Genomic DNA, 19,027 nt, shown 5'->3' with positions numbered 1-19,027 from the left:
TTGGAACAGTACTGTATTCAGACTTCGCTAACTTTCTTTCTCTTTTCCCTTTACGAGTGAGTATGGTAAGTGCGAATGTTAGGTATGCAAGTAAAATAATTTTATTTTATTGGTTCGATATCTTTATTTTAACTTTAACATGCTTTAACTATAACGTCTAATATTTTTGGATCCCATAGGTAATTTTTCAAGCACCGGAATTACATAATTTAAATATTTGCTGCTGTTTTAAAAAACGACCCTTTCCATAATAATCGAGACGCATTATGCTCTTAGCAAGCTGAAGTGCCAGTGGGCAGGTAATGTCTGTCGTAGAGGCGACGGCCGTTGGAGCCGGAAAGTCCTTGAGTAGAACCGCGTTTAAGCAAGCGTAGTGTGGGACGCCCTCCAGCACGATGGACCGACGATATAAAGAGGCTGGCGGGAAGTGGCTGGATGAGGAAGGCTGAGGACCGGATATGGTGGCGCTCTTTAGGGAAGGCCTATCTCCAACAGTGGACGTCCACAGGTTCATGATGATGATGATGATGATGATGATGATGGTGATTATGCACGAGTCTCAAAAATCGGATGCAAGACATTTTTCTATAATTGAAAAACAACTGAGTAAATGCCCTTGTTACGTTTATTGGGAACGATTTAACTACCGACCTATATTATAGACATCTCCTTTATCTCATTACGCTAATCTTCAATCAATTATTTATTTACTAGCTGATGCCCGCGACTTCGTCTGCGTGGAATAAGTTTTTTTAAAAATCCCGTGGGAACTCTTTTATTTTCCGGGATAAAAGCCTATGTCACTCTGCAGGTCTTTATCTATACCCATGCAAAAAATCACGACAATCCGTTGCACTGTTGCGACGTGATTGAAGGACAAACCAACAAAGCAATAAACCAATAAACCAACAAACCAACAAACAAACACACTTTCGCATTTATAATAAGGGTACTGATTAATGTCCGATTTGACTAGCAAGTAAAGATAAAGTAGCAAGAGTAATTAAGATTATTTATCTTAATTAACACCACTCTATCTTTATTCATTGGAATATCTCATCTCTGAGCGGAGTCCGGACGTAAAACGACTGGATTTCACCGCAAAAGTGGAATGTAATTACTCGAAATGAACGAACCCAATAGGCATTAGTTCAAGTAGGATCACCATGCATAGTGTGTTCAAAAAAAAACTTTTTGAAAGTTGAAACTTATTTCAATGTGGATAAATACTTACCTACTAAAAAGGATTGAAATTTACTATCCGAAAACAAAACATTAATCCAAATTGGAGAGGAAAGGGGAATATTAGTCATTTAATATGGCTAATATTCTTTTAAAAATAAAAAATAAAAAAATACGACTATTCTACTATATGCTATTAGGGAGTTCTAGCGTCCACCTTGCATCTCCATTTTCCATAATTTTCTTTCAACTGGGGGCTAATTGCCGTAGTTCGACAGCTTAAACAGTGTGGCGATCATAATCACCTCTGATTGTCCAACACTCTTATTAGATACTAGCTGATGCCCGCGACTTCGTCCGCGTGGAATTAGGTTTTTTAAAAATGCTGTGGGAACTCTTTGATTTTCCGGGATAAAAGTAGCCTATGTCACTCTCCAGGTCTTTATCTATACCCATGCAAAAAATCACGTCAATCCGTTGCACCGTTGCGACGTGATTGAAGGACAAACCAACAAACCAACAAACTAACAAACCAATAAACCAACAAACAAACACACTTTCGCATTTATAATAAGGGTACTGATTGGTCAAATGCACTGCTGCTGTAATACTTGTGATTGTAGATAATCACAACTTTCGCAATAGACGTTGTCTCGTTGTGACTCTAAGTTTAAAATGTATAGAGCCGAGAGCGACGGAGTTAAAACGAGACAGAGGTATATTTCTCATATAAATCTGTCTCGTTTTAACTCAATCTTAAGTCTGAGCAAAGTCCCATCCATCCATCCATCTCAGCCTAAAACTTAGTAGGTATCATGTATGAATGTTGAGTCCGACTCAACATTCATACATGATCCTAATTTTTTTTTTTTTAAATACCAATTTTTTTTTAATGAAAATATTACAATAAAACTTAAAGCTAGCCTTATCTAATTACTATATAAATCATGACCGCGTGGAATGGTGCCAAGAATACTGGCTGCATTTCCGCGCTGGACAGCCAGGCTGATCCGTTGCGCAAAAAATGAGCCAGCCCTTCTGTCACCAGATGAGGCTATTAATCGCGGTGAAATGTCTCGTATTTTTTTTTAATCCTAATTTGACATCGTACTTGGGTATAATATTTTTGTCACCCTATCGGACTCTGTCTTTGCTGTGACCGCAATCCTTTAATTAAAGGATTACCTGCCTGTTTTTCCGCTAGCGGGCTCGTAGCTCGTCGAATTCGGTTACGGGTACCTTACATACTCGTAGCCGTACTACGTATATACCTACGTTTGTACTACTACCTACTGCGTATCTATTTCATTAAGGTAACGACTAACGCATCCTATTCGGAAAGTCGGGATTTCAATCCCGGGCACGCACCTCTAAGCTTTCGGAGCTATGGGCGATTTAAGAAATTAAATGTCACTCGCCCAACGGTGACGGAAAACATCGTGAGAAAACTTGCATACCTGAGAGTTCTCTATAATGTTCTCAAAGGTGTGTGAAATCTGCCAATCCGCACTTGGCCAAATCCTTCTCACACTGAGAGGAGACCCGTGCTCTGTAGTGAGTTGATCATGATGAATGCTGTTCGAATTATATCTAACTACTTCATCACCAGCCCATCCAGTCCATTGAGAACGGATCTCCTCTCGGAGTGTCCCAGTGCGGATCGGCAGACTTCGCACACCTTTGAGAACATTATGGAGAACTCTGAGGCATGCAGGTTATCTCGCGATGTTATTCTTAATCGTTAAAGTAAGTGTTATTTAAAATGCTCATAACTCAAATCTAAGCTAACTACTTACTTCCTTACATAAGTTTTAAGATAACTAAACTGGTCCTACATTCGTTCCAATTTTTCTTGGTAAAATAACGGACTTAAAATAAACAAATAAAAATCTATAGATTCTATAAAATCCGACACCCAAGCTCAAAAAGAAAATCAAAGCATAGAGAGCGCGCAAAAACTTTTACGTCCATCCGAACACACGAATACGTAGATACGAATACTGTGCCCATATTTTATTTGCTCGGATCAAACGTGCCGTAGCGAATCCAGTTAGTCGACTTCAGAAAAGTTATGTTTTACTTTTTTCAGGCACTCGCTATTGCATTGAAATGTGAAAACGAAATCTTTGGTTCGCGCTGCTTCGGTGGAATGTATTCGTCCGCAAAACTATCCGTCCGATATTTTTTGGAAATTGAATCTTTTAGGGCGGATTTTTCAAACTTTAGCTGACGAATAAATATGACATTATGACAGTAGTACTTACCTAAAGGTTTCAGAGTGTTTCTAATAGAACTAATGGTACGATTACACCTACCGAGTAGTGAAGCGAGACAGTAAAATGTCACTCGGCATTGACATGACGGCATGAGACAGTGCTGTGGCTGAAAAATTGTGGCGAAATTGCACTCGTTAAAGTGTTTATACCAACCGAGTACTCGGCCGAGGACACTGACTCGCCACTGTACTCGTTAGGTGTAATCGTACCATTACAAGTTGTACTCGGCATGAGTTGCAATGCCACGTAAAGCAGAAACGTGTTTGGTTGTATAAATTGAAGTGCTTTTTTCTAAACAATATTTTTGGTTTCCCCGTCTGGTGGAACAAGCTACATACAGTTGTCCATGTGCGAATCATGGATTTTCCAAATTCAGGGTTCAGTACCTTGCATCATCAGGATTGAGACGTTAGGACTTGCAAGTTTGAACTCTTAATCCGTGATGATACAGGGTACAGCACTTTTAAACCATAGGGATTCAGGATGTCATATTTACGACAATTAATTTAAATATAGTGCAACGAATGGAGTTCGAACTGAAAATTTTCCCGATTTCAGTCCACTCCACTCCTTGATCTGGAACCATTGAAGTAAATTGAGCTTTTGTTTAAATTTTGACAGAGGACTCTGCGTCACTCGCTCATATACAACCGTAGTTTGGTTCTCATTTGAATATAATATTAACCAATCAAACTTGATGTTATTTCGTAGACACGTTCTAGTAACTAATATCTACGTCTACGGTGTTGTAAATCTATGATTTTCCGGGATAAAAAGTAACCTACGTCCTTCCCAGGGATGAAAACTATCTTTGTACCGAATTTCGTTAAAATCGGTTAAACGGATGGCCAGTGAAAAGCTAGCAGACAGACAGACATACACACACACACTTTCGCATTTATAATATTAGTATGAATAAGTATGGAAATATGGATAATATTCAGTTATCTAATGCCAAGTTTACGGATAACGGGGGGGTTTATTTAAGAAAATATTAAAGCATAAAACCTTGATAATGATTTTGAGTTATTAGACGAACAATTTTTGCCATTCGTCTTTATAACTGAAGACGAATGGCAAAAATTATTCGTTGCTATGAAAATCTGTTCCATTGTGTTGTCACATGACAAACTGAAAAAAAAAAAACGAAAAACGAAACACAATAATTTCAGTTTACGCTCGGAACCGAAAATATGAAACAATAAGTAAGTAATAATGATCAGATGCAAACAAAACAAAAACCGCATTTTGTAGGTACCCACATTATCTACTTCCCGTTAAAACTTGGCAGCGTATTGTGCTTTAACAAACTGCATTCGAAATTAAAAATTTTCATTCCCTCTGTCCTTGCCGAGGATCACTTTTGATTATAATCTCTCCACCGCAACGTAATTGGGATATTCTTTGGGTACAACAATGGAATAAGGATGGGCTTAGTTTAAACTAGTTATAAACTAGGGTCGTGGACTGTAGTAATAAAATTACGTGATTTTTTTGTATAGCGGCAGTTTATGGGACTAGAATTCATTATTAAAGAAATTCATTTTAAAAAAAAAACATAATTTTTATTTAATTTTTTTTTTTTTTTAATAATGAATTCTAGTCCCATAAACTGCCGCTATCAAAAAATCACGTCATTTTATTACTACAGCCCAAGACCCAATTTCAATAGAAATTATAGCTAGTTTTTTAAATTTAAAATTTAAATAATTTAAACGGTTGAAAACTGAAGCTTCTCTCGGTACTTATGATAGAATATTTTTTGACATTTGCCATGTGGAAAAACACTACTAAACTACGTACCTACCTACTAAATACACGAAATAAATAAACTTTTATTTTGATTTTTTTAAAGTTATCATTTAGTATTAAGAATAGTTTCAGTATTTGTACAAGTTTAAAATTTTTAGCTAGCTAGATAGCACAATAAAAATAGCGCAAGATCTAAATTATAATAATTAATTATAGCAGAAAAAGCACTTTGATGCTTTGAAGTTAAGTAATATTAAAGAAGGTCAAGAGTGATTCATATTTTGTTGAAAATTTATAGGTACGCACCTATAAATTTTCAACAAAATATGAATCACTCTTGACCTTCTTTAATATTACTTAACTTCAAAGCAGTAAAGTGCGTTTTTTATGTATAATAGTTGTTGATTAGTGCAAAAATACGACTGTAGTACGGAACCCTCGGTGTGCGAGTTTCACTCGCACTTGGCCCGTTTTTTTGAGAAAATAGCAGATCAAAAACGTAATTATTTTTCAAACGCCTTTGCCCATCCCTAACAATGGACTTGCACATTCATTCGTTTTAGGTATTATAAAATTTCCATTCTGCGGCACAATGCTGTTCTCGCTTAGTGATTGCTTAGTCCTTTACAATGTTTTGTATCATAATGTACTTACCTGGGCTCTTTTGTTGTCGTGGAGATTCTTAAGATGTTCAGCTATTCTCCTTAGATACTTACCTACCTACATTTAAATGTGAAAAGAGAAAATTTCATGAGTTATTTGAAATTAAGTTGTATGCGGTTTGAAGATTTTTCTCATTCAAGTATTTTCTTTATTAATTTAAATAACTTATTTTAGTTAACAAATGAAACTGCGTCACCACAAGATAAGTCAAAATATTTTATTTCAAATCGGATAAGATTGAATGATAGGTATATTATAATGATCGTTAAAGATACTATTTAACGTAAAAACGCTATGCGGGTTCTAAGCCCTACTCGATTTAAAAAGTAGCACAAGGGCCCTAACAATATGATTCCTACCCTAGCTCTAGCAATTTGGCAATTATAGCACAGTATGTATCTGGATACACCGCGACAGGTTGAGTTGGCAATCGGGGTATGAGGCGGGGTGACGCCCCGCACACCTGCACGTCACCCGCGCTCGTCCACACCGAGTTAGCGCGGGGGCTGTGCGGGTGTGCGGGGCGTTCTCTTCCCGATTGCTATCTCAACCTGTCTCGTACTATATTGATATAGTTTTTCCGGAGTCAACCATCAGGTCAAAATCAGCCGGCCTCCTTTTGTTATCACTTATCACCAATTCACCAAATCAAAATTAATGTCCTACTATTTTAAAACTTTATAGCAATAAATTTCTCCCAATTTTTAAGAACAAACGGCTACAAGTAACCTTACCTACCTAAATATAGGTAGGTAAATATAGGTAGGTGAATATAGGTAGGTATATAAGTTGGTACCTAGCTAAAATATATAGGTAGGTGAAATAATTGATAAAGATTTAGGGGAAAAATGCGATTTAGGAAATATCAGAAATATAAAAACGTCGCGGACGAAGTCGCAGCTAACGTTTGTAAATAAAATGAGCACAATATTTCATTTTTATAAAACAGCCCCTTTCTTTTCAAAATGGCACCTCAATCTTTTCTTAGCAAATCATCAACAATATTGCTCATATCATCGCGAGCGACAGCGCGTGACGCCATCAACTAATGCACTACACTGATATTGTCGCAGGTGAGGACGGTACCTAACCTGACTATGATGTACAGACACTAGAAGTGTCGTATACCCTTACCTGTCGTACCCTTACGTTAACGTATCGTCGTAGGGCCTTAGACACAGATAATTATTGAGAGCTCTGCGCGCGTGGGTATGTAATTTGTGAAGTTGCTAAAATAAGGTATTGGAAAACTAGTCAGTAACTTTTTATCAAACGTCAAAACGCGCACTTAGTATGCGATATTCTATGAAATACTGGAATGTGACGTCACATCATAATGACGTACTATTTTAGTTTAATCGATAATTTAAAATGGTTATTACACTTAAAACCAACAAAGGACGTGGATTTTACGTATTTTGGAAGACTCTCTATTTAATAATCACTGAGAAATAATTTATTTTTGATATAGTCAAATACCCAATTGGCCATAATATTATGACCCTTCTAGAGTCCTTAAATCTTTGGAAACCCAGGTGCAAGATTGATTACTTCGCCGAGCCCGCGGCTCGTACGTTGCACCTACTACACTAATTAACGGTGTCACTCTAGTGCCAACACAATGGGTGAAAACACACCTTGCCACATCGCGGGAAAAGAAAACAATATCTATCCTGTATACCTATTTATGACGTGTATTGTCTTTTTACTCATTAAAAAGTAAAAAATCTGTTACTATCGCTACTTTTCCCTAAGATTTTTACACAGAGTTCTTTAGCTGATCTCATAATATTAAACCACAAACCACTAGGTCTGTGTATTAAACCTAGAGCTATGGAAATGGTTTCAATATATTATAATAATGGCTTAGAGTACACTGAAAAGCTGACTTGCTGGCTGACTGACTGACTGATCTATCAACGCACAGCTGAAACTACTGGACGGATAGCTATTATGACGTAGACGTCCGGTAAAAAAGGATTTTTGAAAATATAACCCTAGTGTTAGCATATTGAAGTTAGTTTAATGAATTAGACAATATTTAACTCATCCGATGTCACGCGATCTGTGGCGGGGAAGCCATCTTGAATCGATTTGTATAAATACCAGTGTTTGAAGGTTTTAAAGCCAGTCTCGTTCCGACTCGAGACTCAACGACTATTAAATACTTTTGTGTTTAGGTCGATATTTTGATTAAGTGGTTACAATAGCAATTGTGCCCTAATCAAGTTAATATTGCAGTAAGGTTATAATAAAGCTTAAATCTCTCGATTAGCCTCTACGCGTTGTGATCTATATCCACGTGCAAGCTTTATATGAGGGAACATTTTAATAACTTATAAAATTAGTTAAATTTAACCTGCTTTTCTGACTTTTGCTTTTACTAGGGAGTAAAATGAGATATTCATAATTTATTTATTTTATGGTTTTTTTAGTTCATAATTATATTGTCATTAGAACTAAAGGCACAGGAGTAGATATATAAACTATCTACTCATGTGCGAAAGGTGTGTATTTTAGATCAACCGGTCAATAGGAAAGGGGTAACATTTTAATTACCTACTAGATTTGACCCACACAAGACACAAACAAGGCAAGTTAAATATTAAACCGTCCTTTTAAAAGTTAGCTTAGGTTGTTGGGAAACGTCGAAAATCCTGAGTCGAATTCGGAGATGTTTTTTTAACTAAGTAGATTGTCTTGTCTTAAAATTCAAACTTGGAATTTCATTTCTTTTACATTATACAAAGGCCCTTGATGATATTAAACAAACAATGTTGATTATAAAATACCTTTAGGTCCTTTCAAATGTTGACAGCCCCGGTACGAATGCGCATTCGGTAAAAATTACAAAATGAAAATTGCGGCCCGGCGCCGCTGAATACATTAATATCGAATATTGAATACATTTATTTTATACCGAAATATTGAATGAATGCCTCGCAAAATGTGAGCCGAATGAAAATCAAGTGATATTCCCAAGAGATTTTATTTGAAATGAGATGTTCGCATTAATGTTTATTGATAATCTGCTTTAGCGCACTTTTGTGTAAGGGAACGCTGAAAGGTGGAACGTTATTCTTTTCAATCCTTACAATAATATTATGATATCGTATTAGGTAGGTACATACTTTCTATAACTAAGTACTTAAGTAGGTATCTTCTACGAGTACAGCACGCGGCCGAAAGTAATGTATATCGACCTATGACATTTCGGCTTTGTAGAGCGTTGACTCTGTCACTCATACCTATATGACGTTTTATCGGCCTCAACGACAGAGACAGTGCTCTACAAATTTGCTATCTTCTTCTAAAGATATTACTTTCAGCCGCGTACTGTACCTATTTGTATTTAAATTAACTAGATATGCTAGGACGCTGGTTCGTGCGGTAACGAAGATCGTCGTCGTCGATCGTGGTCGTGATAGCGTCCGCTTTCTATTGGGAGGTCGGGGGTTCGATCCCGGACATGTATCTACTTCTATTTTTTCAGCGCTATGTTTCGTACCTCAAAAGGAACCCTTATATTTACAGTTGGAGACAATGAAATCAAGAAAATAATTACACGTATCCCCAAGGTACGGAAAACGCGGAGCGCGATCGAGTCTTACTCGCACTTAGCCAGTTTTTTCCGGACACCATCTGTAGTGAAATGTTTTTCTTGAATAATCTCGAACAATAGGTGGAACGATAAACAAATCAGTTTAATTAATGGGAATGAGTTGTGGAGCGCGCGGGGTGCGCCAGGCGGGGGCGGGCATTTTAATCAACTTTGCGAGCCGATAGCCGACAATGCGCGCCGTGCAATTAATTTGTGTATTCAATCATCTCTCCGCCATTGAAAAATGGAAATTCAAATTACTAGTGAAAAGTTTTGCTGGGGATGTTTTGTTCATTATTGTAAGGATTGGTAGATATCTATTTTAGACTTATTTTGTACTTAGTATATCTGTAAGCTTCTCTAAGGTATATAGGAACTCGAAATGTTTCTTGTAAAAGTTACTGAATAGTCTATGTTTATAAAAGTGCAACCAAAGTTCATTGTTTTTTTATTTTTTTTTTGCCGATTTGCAAATATTTTAATTAACAGCAGAAGTTTACGTGGTAGTCCCATAAAAGTTTCTGAATCCAATCCCTTAATCCTGATGCTGCAGTGTTACGGTCCGACTAAGATATCAAGTGTCAGAAAGTATTCATAGTGAATTAATACTGTAGATACCAAGCAACGACTTCATGCTTGTACTCTAAGTGTACCTACTCTTGTGTAAGTCCCAACCCCTCAACCCTGATGACGCAGGATACAACACTACTAAACTATAGTGAATCGGGAACTGCGGATGATGCAATATTATTTTAGGTACCAGCATAGACTACATTATTGAACTTCGGGCGCCAACTCGTCTATCCTGATGTTGCAAGGTACTGAACTCCTAAGCCGTGGGGATTCGAGAATTTCTGATGCTGAATTAATATTTTAGGTATCAAGCAATGGCTTTATGAGTTCATGACTACACTCCAAGTCCAAACTCCTCAAACCTGATGATCCTAAACCATAGAGATTCAGGAACTGTTCACTGTTCACTTAACATCAGGTGACCCGCCTGCTCGCTTGCTCGCTATATCTATAAAAAAAAAAAAATTCTTGATGAAATAATATTATTGTAAATGCCGGGAATATACTTTATTTTTGAATTCCATATACCTACCAAAATTGCGTAGTAAACCGGCCAAGTGCGAGTCAGACTCGCGCACTGAGGGTTCCGTACTACAATCGTTTTTTATCGTACATTTTGCACGATAAATCAATAAATATTATGCCTAAAAATAAATAAAAATCTGTTTTAGAACGTACAATTAGTAAAGCCCTTTCATATGATATCCCACTTGGTATAATTATCTTAATTTGAAAGTTGAAAATAGCAACATTTGTTCATGAACACATTTAATTTTTTTTTATGATGTGACCATAAATTCACGGTTTTCAGATTTTTCCCTTTTTTGTTATAAGACCTTCTTGCCAAATTTCATGATTCCAGGTCAACGGGAAGTACCCTATAGGTTTCTCGACAGACAGACAGACAACAAAGTGATCCTATAAGGGTTCCGTTTTTCCTTTTGAAGTACGGAACCCTAAAAATAAAGTAAGCAAAATTAACTACTCTACTTAGTATTGGTTATGACAAGTTGTGTAAAAATATGATTTGTATAGCGATGCGACATGATTAAATGGCCATAAACAGCATGTTGGCTCGTGAGGGGCGGAGGGCGCGGGGCTGCTTGCTTTGAGCACCTCTCAACATCCTATTAATACGAAAACAATTCCTCCCTCGCCTTCTATGCGCCTTTTACACTGCCGGCCATTTATTTTGGGTACACCTTTAAAATATCAATTAGCTGACCCGTCGGTTTCGTTCGGGTAGATCTTCTGAAATTCCTTTTATAATTTTCATAATCCTCTATAGAAATAAAAAACCGGCCAAGTGCGAGTCGGACTCGCGTACGAAGCGTTCTGTACCATTATCTACAAAAACGAGGAAAAAATCTCGTTTGTTGTATCGGAGTCCCCTTAAATATTTATTTTATTCTGTTTGTTAGTATTTGTCCTTATAGCGGCAACAGAAATATAATATCATCTGTGAAATTTTCAATTGTTTAACTATCACGGTTCATGAGATATTCATAAAAGTTATCCTACGGTTTTTTTATTTATCCTATTTTTAATGTTAGTAAGTAATACTTAGGTAAGTACACGCGCCGGCAAAATTAGCGGAAATTTATGTAATTATTTTATGATTAAAATAACGAATACTAGTATTTATACTAACAGTTCAGATACGTAAAAACAAAAAGTGTTCAATTTTTCGCGCCCGCAGTGTAAGCTAAGCGATCCCCAAAGAGTATGCATATGCGCACCGACTGCAATCAGCGATTGCTCCCATTGTGCCGCAGATTAAAATTTTAGGGTTCACCCGCTAATGTGATTGCACTCTTTTTCTCTCCTCCATGTACGGAACCAACCGGCAGAGCTATTAATCGGATATTATAGGGGCGGTGTGTTAGTTTTAATCACATTGGAAAATTGACGTTTGTTTGAGATCGATGGGTTTTGATTTGGGTTTTGGGGGTGCGTTTTTGTAATAATGATGGGTTTATTGGGCTGGATTATTCATGATTAGTTTTTTCGGAATGAGTTAGGTTTTTTTTTTTTTTTTTTTTTATTAACTATCAAATATTGAACATTTTACAAATACTTTTAACACAACAAAAAAACCACTAAGGTTTAGTATGTTGCTTATCATTCCGTCCATTAATCCGGTAATTAATTAGGTATAAGTCATATTGTTATGTTATGATAGGTATTTACATCAATCGTATTAAAATAACGACTAGATTTCTTATATTAGCTGGGTGACAAGTTACAACACTCATGGGCTTAATTTTACGAAAAAAAAAAAATATTTTCGTACCGCACGGGTTGTATGTAGTCAACCCGTATGCTTGTTTATTTGGATGAATATCTAGAAGTGAATAGTAAAATACTGTATTTTAATAAATAATGATGGATTTAAAACTAAGTACTTATAGGTTACTACTAAACCGACGTGGACGGCTACTTCTAAATGCAGAAAAGAAACCCAGGAGGAAAGAAGAAGCCCACAGCTTTCTCAAATAGATTGAAGTAAGTAAAAACATGTATATTTAGGACTCTACTCTACGCACTACGAATAGATAAGTACTTAGGTTTGTCAGGAATTAAGGGTAGGTATTTCAACTTTCCTTAAGTACTTACAAAGTAAAGGAAAAATAATATCACTGTACCATAAGTCCTAGTTTAATAAGAAACTCGCAACACCAAAATGAAAACGGCAAAGCTGCCATCTTACCCCTTCCCTACCCGTGAACTAATTTATTCTTTGACGGGAATTCGAAAACAGATTTTGCTTGCGCAGGTTGTGCAGGTGCGGACGTAGTTTTGTTTCACCCCCTCCCTTACCCCTATTTTCCCCTCCCCTCCCTGCACTACAGAGTACAGTTTCGTCGCGCCTGAAAATTAATTCCTCTACATAATCAAAACTTCCGTCAGCAACGCCCGCCGGTAGCTTCATTGCGGGGTTTTTCTTTATTTTCATTATTATTTACGTACATGGGTACCTCTGTCTTATTTCCCTTTATTTTTAGAATTGTCAGTTAATCGATAGGTATAGGTACCATTTATCAAACTACTTATTAAATTATTCTAATTACTACCTACTACTATGTTTGAGAAGGCACCTTGCTTACTTAGTTTAGGGGCCAGGAGTCAGGACTCCATGAAAGTTATGTGTAACCAAGTTTCGTTGAATGAATATTCTTTTTAATTAACTTCTAATTACATATTTACTTCATAATATTATGTGCTCTTTCTTTCTTTCTTCATTCTGGGCTGGTTTCCGCACTTAAACGTTTCCGTCTGTTGTGCGTGCATCGCCCCTCCCCGCCGAAGTCTTCACTCCAGCCATCCAAGCTCGCTCCAGAAGCCAAATAGACCGTCCAGGTTGCCGAGGGCTTCATGGAGTGAGGTCGGGGAACCTAAATGGCGCTCGCGGTGATCTGCTACACCCGTGCACTCCAGGAGCACGTGCGTCGGTGTTTCATCGACCTCCATGCAGGCCCTGCACAGAGGACTGTCAGTGACACCTATAACGAAAAGGTGTTTGTTTAGTGGGCTATGCCCTGTTATGAGTCCCACCACCTTCCTAAGTTTACCTCTGTCCAGGCGGAGTAGTGTTATGTGCTCATGGCAGGTCTCTAACTCTACTACCGCCGCACCGGTTCGGGCTCGGACAGCAGATTCTCGTGACAAGAGCCTGCAAAAAGTTAATCGATTCTTTTTTCAAAGAGCTACCTATTACGTCATGTTATTTAAAGTTTGTAGATATCAAGTAATCATTTCTTACCTTCATCATCATCATCATGATCAACCGGCCGGAACATAGCCGGCTCACTACAGAGCACGGGTCCCCTCTCAGTATGAGAAGGATTTCGCCATAGTCCACCACGCTGGCCAAGTCTGGATTGGCGGACTTCACACACCTTTGAGAACATAATGGAGGCGTGCAGGTTTCCTCGCGATGTTTTCCGAATATTAAATTTCTTAAAACGCACATAACTCCGAAAAGATAGAGGTATGAACCAACCGACCTCCCGAATGTCCCGGCTGGACGTCGTACTACTAGGCTATCTCTAGGTTTTCTTACCAATGTTGTTATAATGTCGAACTTTTTAGATGCAACTACGATCATACACGCACATAGATTATTAAGAAATGAATTTACCAAAAAATGGAAAAGGTCAAAATAAAATGAAGGATTATAATTTAAAAAGAAAGGTGAAAAAATAGCTAGATATATATATATATATTTCTGTTTGTGTAGTAATTCTACCGTGCGTAACTTTAGTAAAGTGGTTAGTATTAAAGTAATATGCTGCTGTGGCTAGCGTAATATCGCAAATTGATTAGATTTCGATAGTGTATAGTAGCTAGTGTATACGCCGGCACTAGCTAGAGTAACCTTCACAAAGCTCATAGTAGAGCTAAATCGTAATAAGTACAATAACTTATAGATAGTAGAACAACTAGATTTGACTTCTCTAGAGAAACACATCATCATCATCGACCGATAGACGTCCACTGCTGGACACCATGGTCCACCTAGTGGGGGGGGGGGGGGGGGGGGGTCTGTCTGCTAGCTTTTCACGGCTGAACCGTTCAACCGATTTTGATGAAATTTGGTACAGAGATAGCTTGCATCCCGGGGAAGGACATACGCTACTTTTTATCCCGGAAAATTAAAGAATTCCTACAGGATTTTCAAAAACCTAAATCCACGCGGAAGAAGTCGGGCATCATCTAGTTAATAATGAATTTTATAAAAAGGGTAAGATCAGTCTTAAACTTTTTTAGTACGTACCTACCTCGTAAAATAGCTCTTCTAACACACTTGTCATTCATTTGTTGTAGCATTGCGCCGTGCATTATTTAAATTACTCGTCCAATGTAATTTAATAACAGCATTTAAAGTTATACGCCAACGAAATCAAACCTTGTACCAAGGTTTTCCGTAAGCAAAAATCCAGCAGTTCTCTTTGTTATAGTTGAGACAAAAAGGCCCAACGTCATAATTAAAAAAATCTCGTGCCTGCAAAGAAAGGGGGAAGTGGCGCGAGAGCAAGACGGATGGGGCGCCACAGAGGGGCCTCGCAAAGACAATGTCGCTTTGGAAGCGTTGCTTAATCATAAATATATCAAGCGGAGACGTCGTAAGCGATGAGTACACGAGCGAAATTCATTTATCTATTACTTAAGTAATTTTTTTTTTAATTCCAGGACATTCAATATTCAAAAATGCAATTTAAGGGGTTATCCGGCAACACCTCGGCTGTTTTTTCTCGTCGTCCTCGTCGTCACTTGTCATCAATCGATAGATACTTATCTACAGTTAGTTAGATGTAGGGAACTGCTGACGCGACTCATTTGATGTCGAAAATGTACACCTAGTGGGGGGATCTGCCAACACTGTGTTTTCCCATGCGAAATCACTATTCCAGTACCTTGGGAGGTCTATCAATTCTTCGAATACTTATGTTTCTTTTGTACCTAAGTTGCTATGTTTTACGACACTGCTTTATTCAAAAATGGAGATGAAAAGTGGTTAATTGAACTTACTTCAACTTATATGGAATATGTCGTTGTTTTGGATAGGTAAGTATTTTGTTTTTAAGAGTAGGTAGCTAAAGGTTTAATTATTTTGGTAGGTACATTACAAAAACCTTCGTAAAAAAAACTTTTACTTACATACTTATTATAATTTTTACGCAAGTTTAATTTTTTTTAAGATTAATAAAACAGACAATTATTTTATTTTATTCTATTTATTACATTTACAAGCTAACCTTTGACTGCTATGTCTATGGTTTCTAGTTTTCTACACGGTGTCGTACCGGAACGCTAAATCGCTTGGCTCGCTAATCGCTAAATTAATCAACTTTGAGAGTAGTCATTTGTGAGGCAGTGACTGGCAGATCATAATTCATGTTCTCTGTAGGTAGGTAGTGAAAATAACAATAAAGTATAACTTATCGTGTGCTCAAAGCCCAAGAAGCTTGAAGGAGGTATACACATGGGCGTATGAACGCTAAAGGGGGTGTTAAAACAAAACGAATGAGTTCGGACAAAGGAAGCGACGCGTCCCTACGATTACGAGCCTTTTGATTCTATCATACATAACATATTTTGATTAATGAACGCCATCTTTATGTACGAGGCGCTTTGTTGCTGAAGAGCTCAAAGAAGTTTTATTTTCGTTGGAAAGTGAAACGTTTGTTTTCTTCATGATTGTGTAATACCTACCAGTCCTACCACATGGTCTAAGTACATTTAAATATCAACATGGTCGCTGACTATGGGCCTCATAAGAAAGCTCAGACACTCACGAGCTACATCAATGCTTGGATTGAGTCATTCGGGGGGCGATAGTGAACATATTGGAATTGTATTATAGAGTGCCTAGGAGTTGTATACAACCTAGGAAATGTATGAAATATTCAAGGATAGACTGTACATTTTATACTTTGCCAAAACGAGCCCGATTTCATGGAATGACTAGGTATTCTATAGAATCACTGAGCTATTTAAATTTCCGGTAACATGAGAAATAAGCAAATGAACCACTTCGATTTACTTAATCAATGAAAACTACTAGTTATAGGAAGTTTAGAATGGAATGCAAACACTGATTAACAGATGGGTACGCGAGTTGATTAGCAGCTAGTTGCCGGCAAGCCGCGTCGCTCTCTGGTCCACGAGCAACGCTCCCGGCGCCATTGTCTGTCCGCTCTGCAGCGAATAACTAAACACTGTTAGCTGATGCACGATAGGGTTCGCACTGCATGCTCTCCATTTCTTATTAATCATGGTCACTTCATTAACAGATGGGTACGCGAGTTGATTAGCAGCTAGTTGCCGGCAAGCCGCGTCGCTCTCTGGTCCACGAGCAACGCTCCCGGCGCCATTGTCTGTCCGCTCTGCAGCGAATAACTAAACACTGTTAGCTCATGCACGATAGGGTTCGCACTGCATGCTCTCCATTTCTTATTAATCATGATTACTTCATTAACAGATGGGTACGCGAGATTAGCAGCTAGTTGCCTGCAAGCCGCGTCGCTCTCTGGTCCACGAGCAACGCTCCCGGCGCCATTGTCTGTCCGCTCTGCAGCGAATAACTAAACACTGTTAGCTGATGCACGATAGGGTTCGCACTGCATGCTCTCCATTTCTTATTAATCATGGTCACTTCATTAACAGATGGGTACGCGAGTTGATTAGCAGCTAGTTGCCGGCAAGCCGCGTCGCTCTCTGGTCCACGAGCAACGCTCCCGGCGCCATTGTCTGTCCGCTCTGCAGCGAATAACTAAACACTGTTAGCTCATGCACGATAGGGTTCGCACTGCATGCTCTCCATTTCTTATTAATCATGATTACTTCATTAACAGATGGGTACGCGAGATTAGCAGCTAGTTGCCGGCAAGCCGCGTCGCTCTCTGGTCCACGAGCAACGCTCCCGGCGCCATTGTCTGTCCGCTCTGCAGCGAATAACTAAACACTGTTAGCTCATGCACGATAGTGTTCGCACTGCATGCTCTCCATTTCTTATTAATCATGGTCACTTCATTAACAGATGGGTACGCGAGTTGATTAGCAGCTAGTTGCCGGCAAGCCGCGTCGCTCTCTGGTCCACGAGCAACGCTCCCGGCGCCATTGTCTGTTCGCTCTGCAGCGAATAACTAAACACTGTTAGCTGATGCACGATAGGGTTCGCACTGCATGCTCTCCATTTCTTATTAATCATGGTTACTTCATTAACAGATGGGTACGCGAGTTGATTAGCAGCTAGTTGCCGGCAAGCCGCGTCGCTCTCTGGTCCACGAGCAACGCTCCCGGCGCCATTGTCTGTCCGCTCTGCAGCGAATAACTAAACACTGTTAGCTGATGCACGATAGGGTTCGCACTGCATGCTCTCCATTTCTTATTAATCATGGTTACTTCATTAACAGATGGGTACGCGAGTTGATTAGCAGCTAGTTGCTGGCAAGCCGCGTCGCTCTCTGGTCCACGAGCAATGCTCCCGGCGCCATTGTGTGTCCGCTCTGCAGCGAATAACTAAACACTGTTAGCTGGTCCAGGAAATTACCTATAGCTATTTTTGAATAGTTCTGGTGTAACGTGAATGAAGAACTAGCCAACAAACAAAACACACTTTCGCATTCATAACATTATTTACATTATAGTAGGAAAATTAATAGGGATTAGGCATTCGCAATATATTATAGAAATTTTGTAGAGTGACAACCCTATGTAAAGTAACAGGGGAGGTAGTTCCCACTGGTTTGCGTCTCGCTTATAAATGCTATTTTAACGCGGAAAAAAAGATTAATTAACTAATTGAGCTGCCCGACATACCGACGGCACAGCTTTCATTTTCCAACTACGCAAATGCTACTCGCGATTGTGTCTGGGTTAATGACACTGTCACTTGAACATTATAGAATAGATGTATCTACCCTCGTTTTTATACAAAATTTAAAGAGGGGTTAGTAGCTGTTTTGTTTGGTTACCATACCTATCTGCTGATGATGACACCTATTGCCGAATTCTGCCGGTTCTGCAATTTTTGATATGTATTTAAAAATTATTTAGAAATTTCCTTGAAGTGTGTTTCATATGTGTCATAAAACCGACCAAGTGCGAGTCTACTCGCGCACCAAGTGTGTCGTACTTGGGTATTTTTTTCGACATTTTGCACGATAAATCAAAAACTATTATGCATAAAAACAAATAAAATATTTAAGAATGTACAGGTAAAGCCTTTTCATATTATGATACCCCACTTGGTACAGTTATCTGACTTTGATTTATTAAGACTTACTTATCTTAATTTTTTTTGTGATGTAACCACAAATTCACGATTTTCGCATTTTTCTATTTACTTGTGCTATAATACCTATATACCTACCCGCCAAATTTCTTGATTCTGATCCACGGGAAGTACCCGATAGGTTTTCTTGACAGATACGACAGACAGACAGACAGACAGATAGACAGACAACGAAGTGAT

The 19,027-nt window shown here is 38.4% G+C and overlaps 1 protein-coding gene across 1 annotated transcript in view; it reads right to left on the bottom strand.

Annotated features, from left to right (window-relative positions):
- Window positions 1-12,030: 12,030 nt before the first annotated feature.
- Window positions 12,031-19,027, bottom strand: part of Hexo2 (Hexosaminidase 2) — a 44,565-nt gene continuing 37,568 nt past the window's right edge. Inside the window, exon 11 of the transcript XR_011237518.1 lies at window positions 12,031-12,040. The gene's annotated coding sequence lies outside the window, so the exon portion shown is untranslated. The remainder of the gene's footprint in view (window positions 12,041-19,027) is intronic.

This window comes from Maniola hyperantus, chromosome 14 (genome assembly GCF_902806685.2).
Source record: "Maniola hyperantus chromosome 14, iAphHyp1.2, whole genome shotgun sequence".
In the NCBI taxonomy this organism is placed as follows: Eukaryota; Metazoa; Arthropoda; class Insecta; order Lepidoptera; family Nymphalidae; genus Maniola; species Maniola hyperantus.
Note: the sequence above shows the minus strand (reverse complement) of the source record. Positions and strands in the feature narration are given on the sequence as shown.